The 13,173-nt window shown below is 39.0% G+C and overlaps 1 long non-coding RNA gene across 1 annotated transcript; it reads left to right on the forward strand.

Annotated features, from left to right (window-relative positions):
* Window positions 1–3,584: 3,584 nt before the first annotated feature.
* On the forward strand, window positions 3,585–10,768 carry LOC147758988 (uncharacterized). The gene is made up of 2 exons (XR_015326258.1): window positions 3,585–9,923; window positions 10,624–10,768. It is a non-coding gene; the product is annotated as an uncharacterized LOC147758988 (long non-coding RNA).
* The last annotated feature ends 2,405 nt before the right edge of the window (window positions 10,769–13,173 follow it).

The following is a 13,173-nucleotide window of genomic DNA, read 5'->3' on the forward strand; positions in this document are numbered from 1 at the left end:
CAATTTCAATGTGTGCATGATTCATTTTCAACAGCCTAAGATGTGCATATGAACGGAATATTCTATGTATTTTACAATTAAAAGACATCTGCAGCTATGCAACCGTAAAGCCAGTGGCTTTAGAACGCTCCAGTGTAAACTTTCGCTTTCATTTTTTGGGTGTAGCGACCCTTGAGCCCTTGAACCCCTGTCGGATTGGAAAAAGCTGTCGGAGGTCAAGCTATGTCGGCCTAATAGTTCGCAGAATTTGAACAGCTCAGGTGCAGGTTTTAAACAGTGATGGTAGCCATCCAATCAGGTAGTTTCCAGGCAGTGTATCGATTCACGTATGACATGAGTTGGCAAGTACCGAAGTCTGGGATTTTTCAATTTCAAGAACAGACTTATTGAGTGGTTCCTTCCGAAGCAGACAGACTCGGCCTCTGAAACAACGTGCAGATGTTTGAATAGTGTAGTACCACACCAGAACTTAATACAACGAAAAACAATGATAAACATATGGTTATGTTTATCGTCAACAATGTCAAAGGGTAGCTGAATTAATAAATTCAGCTAAATCAGTAAATTACGTCAAATTTGTTACTGCAGCTCATGAAACGTTCTACGCGGAGCTCACCAGTATTGTTCAGGGTCTGGGGCTGCTTGACACTAAAACTGGACAGAACGTAAAGCAAAGACCCAAGCTTATTTATTATTACCGCTAACAACTCGGCATATCAAAAGTTTCCGTAGGTACTTTTCTCGGGTAGCATTTGGAGATGTGTTGAAGCCCCCGTCTGGCGTTGTATCGGTAATAGACGGGTGCAAAACGCAAGCACCTTCCCCAAAACAATGCTCAACATTTCATCTACAGGACATAAAGCCACTTGGAATAAAATGATGACCTGACAAGTTTGGTTGAGTTACAATGAACGAAGTAGAGTATAGTATAGATCAAAGACATGCACATAGGTTTACAGTAAGCGGCTGGCCATAACGAAGTTGTTATTGATGCGCTTCAATTTCATAGCGGCTTTGGGAGATAAGGCCGACATGCGGACGAGCTGAAAAAGGCGACAATCGAATGCCCGCAACAGTCGGCTAAACTGGTAATACAGACGTGCGAGGAATCCGGGGCGAAAGGGGTGATTGTAAAGTATTAAATGCAAAGATGACTAAGCGATCGGGCTGTATGATGTATCTAAACAAGAGAGCCTGCGTATGCTATAATTTTGAGATCGTGGGTAATAACACAAGGTAGGTTCTCAAAGCAAAATTTCTCGAAAGCTCTCCTCCAAAATAATCCGAAATTCGTTTAACCGTTCGACAAGGCCAGGCCAAGGAATTGATCAAGGGTGTTGAAAAGCCAAAGTGAATGCTGCAGTTGGTCGACTAATCAGATGATACGGAAAGCGTGACCATATCGCGTGTAGTTTGACTTGCGTGCCTGGTATGAGACAATATGGGACGACTTCAATAAATGACTCTACAACTACTTTCTTCCAAAGAACATAGAGTTGCTCGAGCGTTTTGACTTCGTTTTCTGCTATAGGATGAACGAAAAGGCATTCGAGTGATTCGTGTGTACCAAACAAATACTGCCGGATAAGTCGGTACGAAATTTGAGTTATTTGTATCTCTGGCTAACTTTCGAAGAAATGCAAAATTGACTACCTTCGCGAACAGCTAGAGGTAATTTCTACGTTGACTTAATTTGAATGGCTTAAGACTATACGCCAAGAAAAACTGAGAAAACATCTGCCGCTTTTTCGAGAGGGGCAAATTCACCCGCGGTCCCCACCGGTCGCGGCTGTTAAGGCCAGACGAACCACAATAACATGCCTTAGATGTGTTAACCCTGTGAAACTTGATGGCCAACATACGGATTCTCTGCCGCATGTGCTTGACATAAAAAAACACCGTCAGTACACTGATCATCACGCATGAGCTAGTGAGTCCTTGGTAGGTAGGCGGCGGTAATATAGCGGCAATGGGTTCACCTTCAACGATGACATTATTTCTCTCCCCAGTCTGAGGAGATCACGATCACTCCTGTTGAAATTAGCTGAAACTTTGATGGGTTCTAACGTGTCGTCGGGGCCACCCGGAGGTTGACCAAATCATATGACGGCCGACAGAGTGCTATCTTCGAGGTAGGCAGATATGGATTAGAAAACGTGAGTACGTACATGGCTGTAATGTATGCCGACTTGCGCGAGAAAGCCTCGAAATGAGCCCGTTCTTGCTCCGTCAACAAGGATCTGCAACCTATCGCTGTAGGAGGGTGAGGATCGACCTTATCGAGCAGAACTGCGATGACAGCGAGCACAACTAGGTTAAAAGGATGTGTTTTGAAATGGCGAGAGGTCTGGTACGGTCCCGATGGCATCGGACGCCAAAGATTAAGAATCCGCCAGTCGCCTTTAGAACCAAAGTAACTTTACCCGACACGCACACGAGGAGATCGAGAAGAAGTTTGTACAGCTCAGCGTGAAGTTGGAGCCACTGGATGCTACAGAACACTGGCCGCAGGATAAGAATATACGGCCGGATAAACGTGCCCGAGTTGTAAAAAAATATTATAAACAGATGAGTAAATACACTGCACTAATATATATATATATATACAATTCTTACAGTTTGATTTTAGCATTACTCAATAAATGTTGAACGTATTTATAACGATACTAAAGAAACGCAATACAACTAGTGGTAACACCAAACGCCACTCGTCATTCAAAGTTCACGGTTTAGAACCTCATTGAATTTAATTTTGTAATGATCTGTGTTAGTATTTAAAGCACCCGTATTCAAGTGGATCCATTTAAAATTTACCTCTATTACTTTCGAAAGTTTTCAACTTAGGCCAATGTTATAGCATGGGTGATTGATATAAGCATAAAAAAGATGTTCTAATACATGACACGTGCCATGGCCATTTAATTATGACGTAGCAAAATTACTGAGTGCGGAAGTTTTGTATCTTGGTTATGTTAGTGGTTTATATACTTTCAATTGAAATTTAACGTGTGTTGAAATTTTGGATGACTACGATCTGACTGGCCAGTATGGTCTGCAACAAGTAGACATATTTGTTGTAGACCATACTTACGTTGAAACGTGTTGAGATTTTCGTTCCTTTGTCACCAATGTCAAACGAGCGAATTTGGTGATGCACTGAAACCTGGAATATTAACACGGACTTACATTATTCTAACAAAAGGCAATTTTGGAAAATCACTCACTTGATTTTATCATACGCGCTATATTTTTACGATTGAAATCTAAAAGCTGATAATTTTAGTATAATGATCATGACGATTCCGTTTTTGTAACATGCCGCAAGTCGCAACAACCACAACAATAGAGGTAATGTCCCTAAAAACCTGACCAGACAACAAGTGGTGATGTTTCACACGTATGCACACCTATTGGCCTTTGAATACATTTAAAATAATGTATCTATCAACTATCCAAATCGAAATTCGTAGACTTGTCAACTTAGAACTTACCGTTCAAATCTATTATTATTGCTTTTTGTCCGACATGTAGCCATCAGAAACAATTGAACGGATCTATATGCCTAATCATGATATTGTTGTATGTTTTTTTTTGTCATTTGCAAATAACTGCTTCTCTAGTTCAGTGAACGAATCGCTCTTAACAAATATTCTGTATGTACCTCTATCACTGCATCGCTGCTACCTGTAATGCTTATTATCTACTTATGCCATTTCAGTTGAAACAAGTGTATGTAGCAATAAGGTAAGCATTCAGTGGACGCTATACAGTTGGTCTACCAGCCGACGTAATTTCCACGATCGATCGTGTTAGCCTGTATAACAGGATCTGAGAAAACGTTCATACCTATCACATATAGCCACAAAACGTAATAAACGCTTTTTCGATTAACTGCACATCCAAAACTATTGGCAACAGCTGAAATGCGTTAGCCTAATTTCAAATTTTCGTGGCGGGACCTCATTGCAGCATGAGACGTTTCGCTTTTTTGTGACGGCAGTTCACGATGTACAAAGCCTTGTACAAACGTACTACGCTAAATAATCCAAACTTAATTCCTTTTCTTCCGCTAGCACTATCTTTGTGTTTTTTTGTTCATAGATTGATCGAAAATATATTGATACGTTGAAATCGACCATATACTGGTACGTTTAGAACAATCTGCCAATATGCTACACTATTTGATAATAATAGTTGTTGTTGTTATTAGAATAAGGTCTTAAGGGTACCAGAGCGAAATAAGAAAGCGGTTTAGATACTGATAGAAAACATCTACAGCAGATTACTGGCGTACCCCTTTTTGATATTGAAATCAACCAAAGACTTCCTGTACAAAAAACATTCAACTAACATACACACACACATATATATACGTATGTATCATCATAGTAGTAACTATAATAACAGCTACTTTCCACTCCATTGGGATCAGAATCATTTGCTTCTGAAAACGGCACACCTGGCCAACTGGATCTTCAAATGAGAATTTCACCAAGACGAAGCCACATGGGGTACCAGCTTGTGTAATAAATAGGTTAGACTTCCTAAGCAGACTCTGTTTTTGGCCAATCTTACCCACTGTAACATATATATTTGTTGACCGATTCCGGTGCGATTATGCAGACAAGATTGTCACGATGATAAGAATCCTAAAAACAGATGTATTTTGTTAGAATAACTGTCCTTTATAAACTTTTTGGGTCTACAAAAAAATTTGAAAAAAGGTGGATTGCACACAAGCCGCTCCTATGATTTTGCTCTTCAAAGCTATAAGACGCGCTACTATAAAAGATTAAAGATAACCTTATTTGTAATATCTGTAACAATGAAACGATCTTACAGAGTGTGTCATTTCTACAAATTTATTAAGAAATACCGGTTCGTATCAAAAAATTTAACGACTCACTTCGAATTAATATTAGTTTGTATTATTATAGGCATTTATTGAGTGGTCGGTACTCGCGCATTGCCTAAGAAACTCCAGTCGCACAAGAAAATAACGCCTACCTTATGGTTATATAATTATCCAACAGTTATATCCAATTATGTGAGTTAATTGCGTAATAATTTCCGTCTATCTACCCGTTTTTCGTCCAGTAGTTTCTTGGAAAGTGTCTAGTCATATTGAATCGTATGATCCAGACGCCTAAATGATGTTTATGCTTCACATAAGATGATAGCTTCCTCCCGTACCCGGCGTAAATTGATTATCGCTAACTGCTTCACGAGTCGTCTGCCTCGTGCCGCTGCCATCAGGGCCAGGTATAAAAACTTCATATTATCTCTATTTATAAGGAAAAGAAGTTATACCCGATGCCGGTACTGCAACACCGTCATCTATACTTGCCGTTTTGCGGGTAAAAATAGCCCTCAACGAATGACACGTTCAAACGAACAAAAACCATCTATTTGTTTCGCCCCTTTTTTTGGTAAAGGGAACGCTGCCGGCATCTATCAAACGGGATTTGTAGCAGCTGAAGTTACTTTCCCAGGTAGTAACGGGGCATACTAGTGAAAAACCGTCCAGATACTTATATAAATGGTGAAACCACTTCTCTTATGAACTGCAGCGAAAATTTAATTCCAAAATAAGTGCCTGATGTTATACAGCATTATCGATCCTAAGAAAGAGTCAAATTGAAACGCTATAGGCTGAAACGACTGGGTTTTTCGGTATGGCCAAGGAGACTTTGGAACCACAGGTATATATGTAAAGGTAATAGAGATATAGAAAATCTGCAATAACTTACGCGATAAAGAAAGACAAAAAACTCCAGACAATTTCCCTGCTAAGAGCTGTTGGAAATACCAATAGGATAAAACATGTTCATAAGTTGGCCACGAAAAATCTAATTAACGGGCAAAAATAGTATGGATTTTAAATAAGAGATGATTAACTTTACGCTCATGAATGGCTTCATAAGCATAATTACACGCAACGCAAGATTAGGTCCTTTATCTACACTGGACATATTTTTTTATAAGTGGAACAACTGTGAGCTTTCTATAATGTCTTGATCGTCTATCGTCTATAAAAAATTGAAAGTATATTAAATAAAGAGGTTCCGACATTATTTGTGTAATTTCAAACTAAAACAATAACGGAACCGCATCCGACATTAAGCAAAAATCATCGAAAAGCTATTCAATTTTTGGAATTGTGTTATGGTTAGCGAAAGACAGATACCTTTATGCTGAAGTCTATCACAAACGAAGTCACAATTATTTCGGTTACTTTGTGTTTACCGGTTTTGAGCTGGTTAGGGCTACGACAATCACATTTCCTTTAAGGCATTTGCTCGTGTATATAAAAACAAAACGGTAGCTCAGGCGGTGTGAAACAAGCTTCTGTAAACCGTTAACCTTTTTGTCGGCTTACGCAACGCAGGAGTGAGGGTCCTTTTTCCTGATTACCTTCAAGTCCCTTCTTACACATTCGTCCTTAGATGTTAGATTATCCGGTAACACCTTTCAGTAGTCAGCGGACGTAGAAGCTATACTGGTACGATGACAGCACTAATGGACAATGTCAATGCTACAGATGAAATTGCCAGTAATAACACATTGATGTGAAGCAGCTTAATCAGATCCGAAGCAAACGTGTTCCTTAGGCTTAAGGTATTGCATATTAGACAATCAGCTAATGCTTTCCAATTAGAAACTATGAGTCAACATATGCTATGTCTGCATTATCGAGTGAAGGCATTATCCTAGCGGCCAGACAATTTATGAATCCGGCTGCCAATATGAAAACTACCAAGGCTTCACAGAATACCTTTTTGTTTATCGTAATCCGTTGTGAACCTATAAGCATCAGACAATTCCATTTCTAGTCAAGCGATCTAGCTCAGAGATTTGTTGATACCTTTTGAATGAAGTTATCGAAAATTTTGGTAGTCAAGAAATTCGTCATGGCAAACAATATGGTATTATAATTTGCAGATCAGCTCCAGATATTACAAGCAAGTCAGCACTATTCTCACAATGAAACATTCAGATTGTCCTAGATTATCGTACCGAAAGCGGTGAATCCCATAAGCGACCTCTTGAAGTAAAGGGACGCAGATCTTTAAGCGATAAAGCGACATGGGACAATGGTCCCACAAACAAAAGTCTGGCTCAAGAACGCCGATGGTCCACTAACAAGAAATGGTTGCTTAGATCTATCACCTATAAAATTGGAGAGAAATAAGAAAAAAGATGATGGGCAAAATAGCAGACGAGGCGCAGTACTGGTTGGAACGCGCTAAGCGGTACGGAAATTGACGAAACTGAGCAAGAGCTCAGACGAGGTGGTATAGATGAACGAGCTCAATCTCGTCCGGTACCATTCACATGACAGCGGCGAAACCTCTATAGAGACTAATAGTCACTCGTAAAGGTAAGCACCATCAATGCAAACAAACATTTCATTTGAAGGAGAGCTAGTAGATTTACTTAAACCGCCATGGCGATCGTACTTCGTCTCCAGTTTGCCATAATAAGTATGCCTTCTTTTCAAACTCCGCCGTGGACAATAATGGACAGTATTGTATGTGTAGGTTATTATAATTAATGAAACTGGTTAGGTCATTTAAGATATCTCGCGTTTTCTTTCGCAGTTGCCTAATGAGGCGAGCTCTACGTACATTTTTTTACGAGTAACAAAGTAAATTACTTTATTTAAGGGGTTCGCTTGGTTTTGAATATGCCCGACAGTAATAATAATAATAATTGCCCTATGCATAGTGATTCTTCCAACACTGTTTTCACCGCACCTGTCAGCCTCCAGATCCAGATCGCTCTTTTTCAAATAATTTGTGTTGCGATAGAGTGGACTGATTGATGTTCGTTGACTCTTCAGTCACCGAGTTTTGTCATTGTTGAACTAATGAATAGCTCGAGTATAGTAGATCAAATATAAGTAGGTTGAGTGGACATATGCTTGAAATGAAAAGTAAATATATATATATATAAACGGAATGCAATATTTTTTTTATAACAGCTAAGGGCACGCCGTACGCAGAGTATTAAATCGCGAAAGCTAAAACACTATATTGCAATGAAGGCTAAGTTAAAATATAGGTGGACCACAAAGATTATGTGCGTCCTGAAACTGCCGTGGGTACCTTTACTATGATCTATGCTGTGAGCTAAGATGTTACTCCAGGATATTCTGACAGAAAAAAAAGCATAACAATATCTATCGATGGCCAGAATAGTAACTAAACTAGCAAGAAAATTGGTCATAACAAGCAATGATAAGTAAGCAGGAGAACTGGAGTAGGATCCTAGTCTCGGACCTGTGAGCCTGCAATGGTGACACTACAATGGTACAACGCTACACAATGGTGACACTACCTACTATGCCACGCGGGTATTAACTGGACATATATAATACCAGAACTAGATATCGTAGAGATAAAAAAAAAAATGCAGCATAACGTATGCGTACACGTCAGATGAAATACGTGGAGCGCACCACACCATTTGCCTTGTGAAGCCTTTTAAGAAAAGCGCCGAGAAGTGCTGTGAGGCTCATCTTCGATTATAGTTAAGGACGTTCAATTTACACAGGAGCCGCCAAAGAATTAATAACTTGAAAGATCAAGGATAGGCTTGAAGAAAAGCACCAAGAGGTGCAAGACGCAAAAAGTGAATTAATAGAAGCACCGCTTTCCTACTTTCGAGTCTGAAGTAATGTTTCAAAACGGTTCCAGACTTTTGGAATGATAAAAAAGAGTGTAGAGGTTTGGTGGGTCCTAGCGTGCTCTATACCACCAAAAGGCGGTTTCAACTCTCTCCATATTCGGGCCCTATCAAATCGATTTGAAAAAAAGATACCGGTCATGCGTAAATGTATTACCTCATACCTTTAAAGAGAAGATCTTCGCCATAACCGTACTTTTTCCTGTGAAGAACGAGCGTCAAAATATGGAGAGCACTGAGAAACGGTGCCACGGTCTAAACAATGTAGAGATCAACATACTGCACCGGATATGCAGAGCAAACCTCGATCATCTTATTGATTTAGCAGTTTTTGGTAGGATTCATGAACAGAACAGAGCGACAAAATCAGAGTTTGCCTTTTCCAAAGGTGGCTTTTCGCTCGATATGTTACTTTACAGTTTTTCTTCATATACAATTAGATATTTTAGTTTTCAATGAAACGGAGGCAAAAATCCGCAAATACCCTTTACTAAAGATGGCATACTTTTTCAAATGTCATCATCGTTCAAGATTTCAATAAAGTTTTAGTCTAGTCTGAAACAAGTACTTATAGATGCTTTCGTTTCTGCGCTGACACTCAAGATTCTAACTGAATGTATATTTACGGGAATTACACCAACACTTTACTTCGGAGCTTTTTTCCCGTTTATTAGAGTGAGCTGAGGTAACAAGCGTTATCATCGGAATCAATCAGGGGCTGCAATGGAAGAGTTATAAAGGTTTTCATGTCTCGTGAGTCAGAGACGTCGTCACTGCGAGCGCTCCTGTCGCAGCAGCCGTACCGGTGACAAAATATTATTACCACAGACGTCACGACTAGCTCAAACGAATGAATGTTTGTAGCTCATGCCGACACCAGCACTAATAATGTAGTGACCGTTCTGTTGTCGCTACTGCTGTATTTATGGCTACAGTAGAACCTCTGCCGATGACTATACGTAGCTTTCACGGCTTCAGCAAATGTTTTAATAGCGACAATGGCAATGGCATAGTATCAACGGTTTCGGTGTTGATGGTGAATTGAGGGAAACTGAGGCTCAGTGATCAGATCTCGAAATGGAACTGAGAAGGGCTGGAAAGACGTAGTTATAAAAGGTTAAGAGAGATGGGTAGGTTGGAAAATGACTGACAAAATGGGAAGTAGAAATAAAATTTTTATTTGAAAAACAAGCCGTGACGACCCAAATCACACAAGCGGTGAACGCAGATGCATGGTATGTTTTTGAGTTAAAGATTATATATATTCATATTATATGTATTTGAAATTTTACTTAAATACCGCATTAATAACTTTTTTTCTTTATTTATCTATTTTATTCCTGCCTATTTTCTATCTATTAATCTATTATTACGTATTTTATATTTATTTAACTCTCTTTATGGCAATATTTTGTTTCGTTCAATTTTTAGCCGTTTTTTTTGTGTACATGTAGTCCTACCTCTGAAATTATGGCACAGATACTTCCCTTAAAATTGTCCACTGTCCGTAGACCGAAGATCCCTCTCGCCATTCACAAAAAAGTTTACGTCTGATGCGGCCTGTGGGCCAAAGGCATTATTTTGTCTTTCCTTTGGAGAAACTGTGAATCTTGTTCGATAGCAGGAGATGATCTAAGATTTTCATACTCACCAAATTGTTTATAAAATGAAAAATGTTTGCAAGAGGTGTAGTTGTAATAGGACGGTACAGCTCTTCACCTAATTATTAGTGTAGTCGCATTATTAGAGGATTAATCTGCTCAAGGTGTTGTGACGCCGAATGGCCCCTTAGATTATCACGTTGACATTACTCCGCTGGAATTTTTTTGTGGGGGTACTTAAAAGCGCAATGTACTGCGAGCTTTTAATTGCTTAAAGCTCCCAAGACTGTACGGAGATTACACACGAGTTATTTTTGCTGGTATCATTTTCAAGGTATTCCCGTCAAGATTGCCATCTTCCTATTAACCTGTATCATCAAAACGAAGTAGTGGTTTTTATATGCTGTCAATCTACGTAGTTTTCATGTTATTCAATTAAGACGTCTGCTAATAAATACTGCAGCATGCATATCCATGTATAGGCTATCCGTGTTTTCATTCTAGGCATCAAATCAGCCGTAACGCCGGAAACCAAACAAAACAAGGGTATTGGATATAGAGAGATGATATACTATCGAACACTCAAAAAAAAGCAAACACCTTATGTAGTCGATTTTCGCTTAATATGGCAAGCCAACTCAATCGCTAGCTCTTATATGTTTATATTTATGTCGGATTCTCATTTAAATCTACTATAGTTGTTTGTAGAAACTTTAGACGGTCATCATGGCATTAATATTTTTGGGATTCGCCATTTTTATTTCGGCTAGAACTTTCGGCTAGACTTCCACTGCACGCTGTGGGGAAGTGCTTTAGACGGTTATGGTTCTGGAAACCTATTGCAAATATGATTTCAGCAATATGAAATGACTTAATTATTCAAATACGGAAATAAGAGAAACAAGCAAGCACTGTTCTCGCCATATTTCAAAATCACTGATTGCCGCGCCCTACTTCCCATTTATTTATTATTACATATATCATAATATGTTTCAATATATTCATGTTTATCATTACATACTAGGTGCTCCTAAAAGTAGTAAATATATCTATAAAAAATAATTTCTCTTTAGGGTATTTTTAAGGTGCAGGTTAATCCAGAATCTGAAAAGGAATCAATCACAAGTTGTCGATATAAATTAACACATTTTTTGATCACAAATGTTTACCCCATTTTTACACAGTTTTAGTGATATCTAACAAGTTACGCCATTCCTGTTATCAATATAGTTACTCGAACTATAGATAAATCGAATGATAATTACATTAATTATCAGATATCGTAAAGCATCCTCGACCATGTTCACTTATCTTCGTCTTGCTTCTTTCCTGTTAGGGAGCTGACTCATGCTTCTTCAATGAATCAGAACTGCCTATCTCGAAGTTCTGAGAAGATGCAAATAAAATTCTCCGACAGCTTCCTGCGGGAAATCTTCAGACTCTACTGTCAAATTATACATAGATCGATGCTTCCTGTGATACACAGTCATCTTTCAGCTTTGTGACTAGAAGCTGCGGTGACTACTCTATTCACCATAATGCGTGTAACTCATTAATGAAGGTATGCTTCAATGTATCGTAAACCGCAGGAGAAATTTCATCCACGAAAAATTAACTGTACCATATAACGTAGTATTATTTTAAAGCCGAACGAACTTCTGCCACATTCCGGATATGGACAAGCCTTTTCACCCCTCAACGGCTTAACAGACGGTTCCCGGCTTAGGCCGCGGTTATATCGACAGTTCCTATCGTCCATCTACGCCAATAGTCTGCTCAGAACACTTCATCCCTTTCACCGACAGCCGGTTACCTACTCGGCCGCATTTTCTTGCTTCCCGTTGAAAACTTAGCGTATGTACCATGCCCGCCCACTCGTTAATTCTTTCATGCTAAATAATGACCAATGGGATGCTGGCCTGACGTAGCAAGTTTCGAATGTATCGTTTCTTACGTTCGTTAGGATGTCAATTAATTGTTTTCGTTTCCTTAAATATAGGTTGAGACGCGTTGTGCTTTTTACAATGATCTGGAACAGTTCTGTCTCCTATTTTCGCTTTGTGCTCTACTACGCACTGGTTCAACTTTCTACTCATCTGATCAATATCCGATTCTCCGCGGACCTTGGCTTTAACGTCACGTAACGTTGTGATCCTGAATCTTCTTTCTTTTTCCCTTGTACGTACTTTTAATGCAATTCACTTGTTCAAATAGCGTTTCGAAATTTGCTGGTTATTTTGTTTAGTCTATAGCTGAGCCTGATGAATATTAGTGAAGGCAGTGAAAAATGTAAAAACTGAGTGTATTGAGCGTTGTTAATTAAATACGCAACTTCCTTGAACTACCTCTGCGTTACGTTTGATGATATTAAGAGCGGCGCAAATGGACGGCTTTTTAATAACCAACGTAGACACACGACGGTCACGCTCGATGCCGTTTTGAAATAGAATAGCTAACGCTGTTTAGTTGTTCCTATAACATCTGCTTGAAAATCGCTTGTTGCATAAAGTTCGTTATAAGGGGTGGTCTTAATAATAATAATTGATATTATTTCCGCCGGCTTCTGCAATACTCGTTTTAGTGTACTTTTTGAACAACATTTTCTTTCTGATATGCCTGATGAGTAAACATCTGATTGGGCGCATAAAAATTGAAATTCGAATAGGGCCAACTACGAAAGTATTTCACTTACCTATACACCTATCTGCCAACATATACTTTTGGGAAATGTTCGACTGTGATCTTTAGCTGCCGACAAATTAAATCCGCAAGGCTGATATTCGAGCAAGATAACATGTGACATATTCGTTAAATTCGTATGGGTAAATATAACTATTTCTTGGTTTTAGATAGTGCAGCTTGTGTGGATCATCTCATACGGTAC

Source organism: Varroa destructor, unplaced genomic scaffold (genome assembly GCF_002443255.2).
Source record: "Varroa destructor unplaced genomic scaffold, Vdes_3.0 BEIS01000001.1, whole genome shotgun sequence".
Lineage (NCBI taxonomy): Eukaryota > Metazoa > Arthropoda > Arachnida > Mesostigmata > Varroidae > Varroa > Varroa destructor.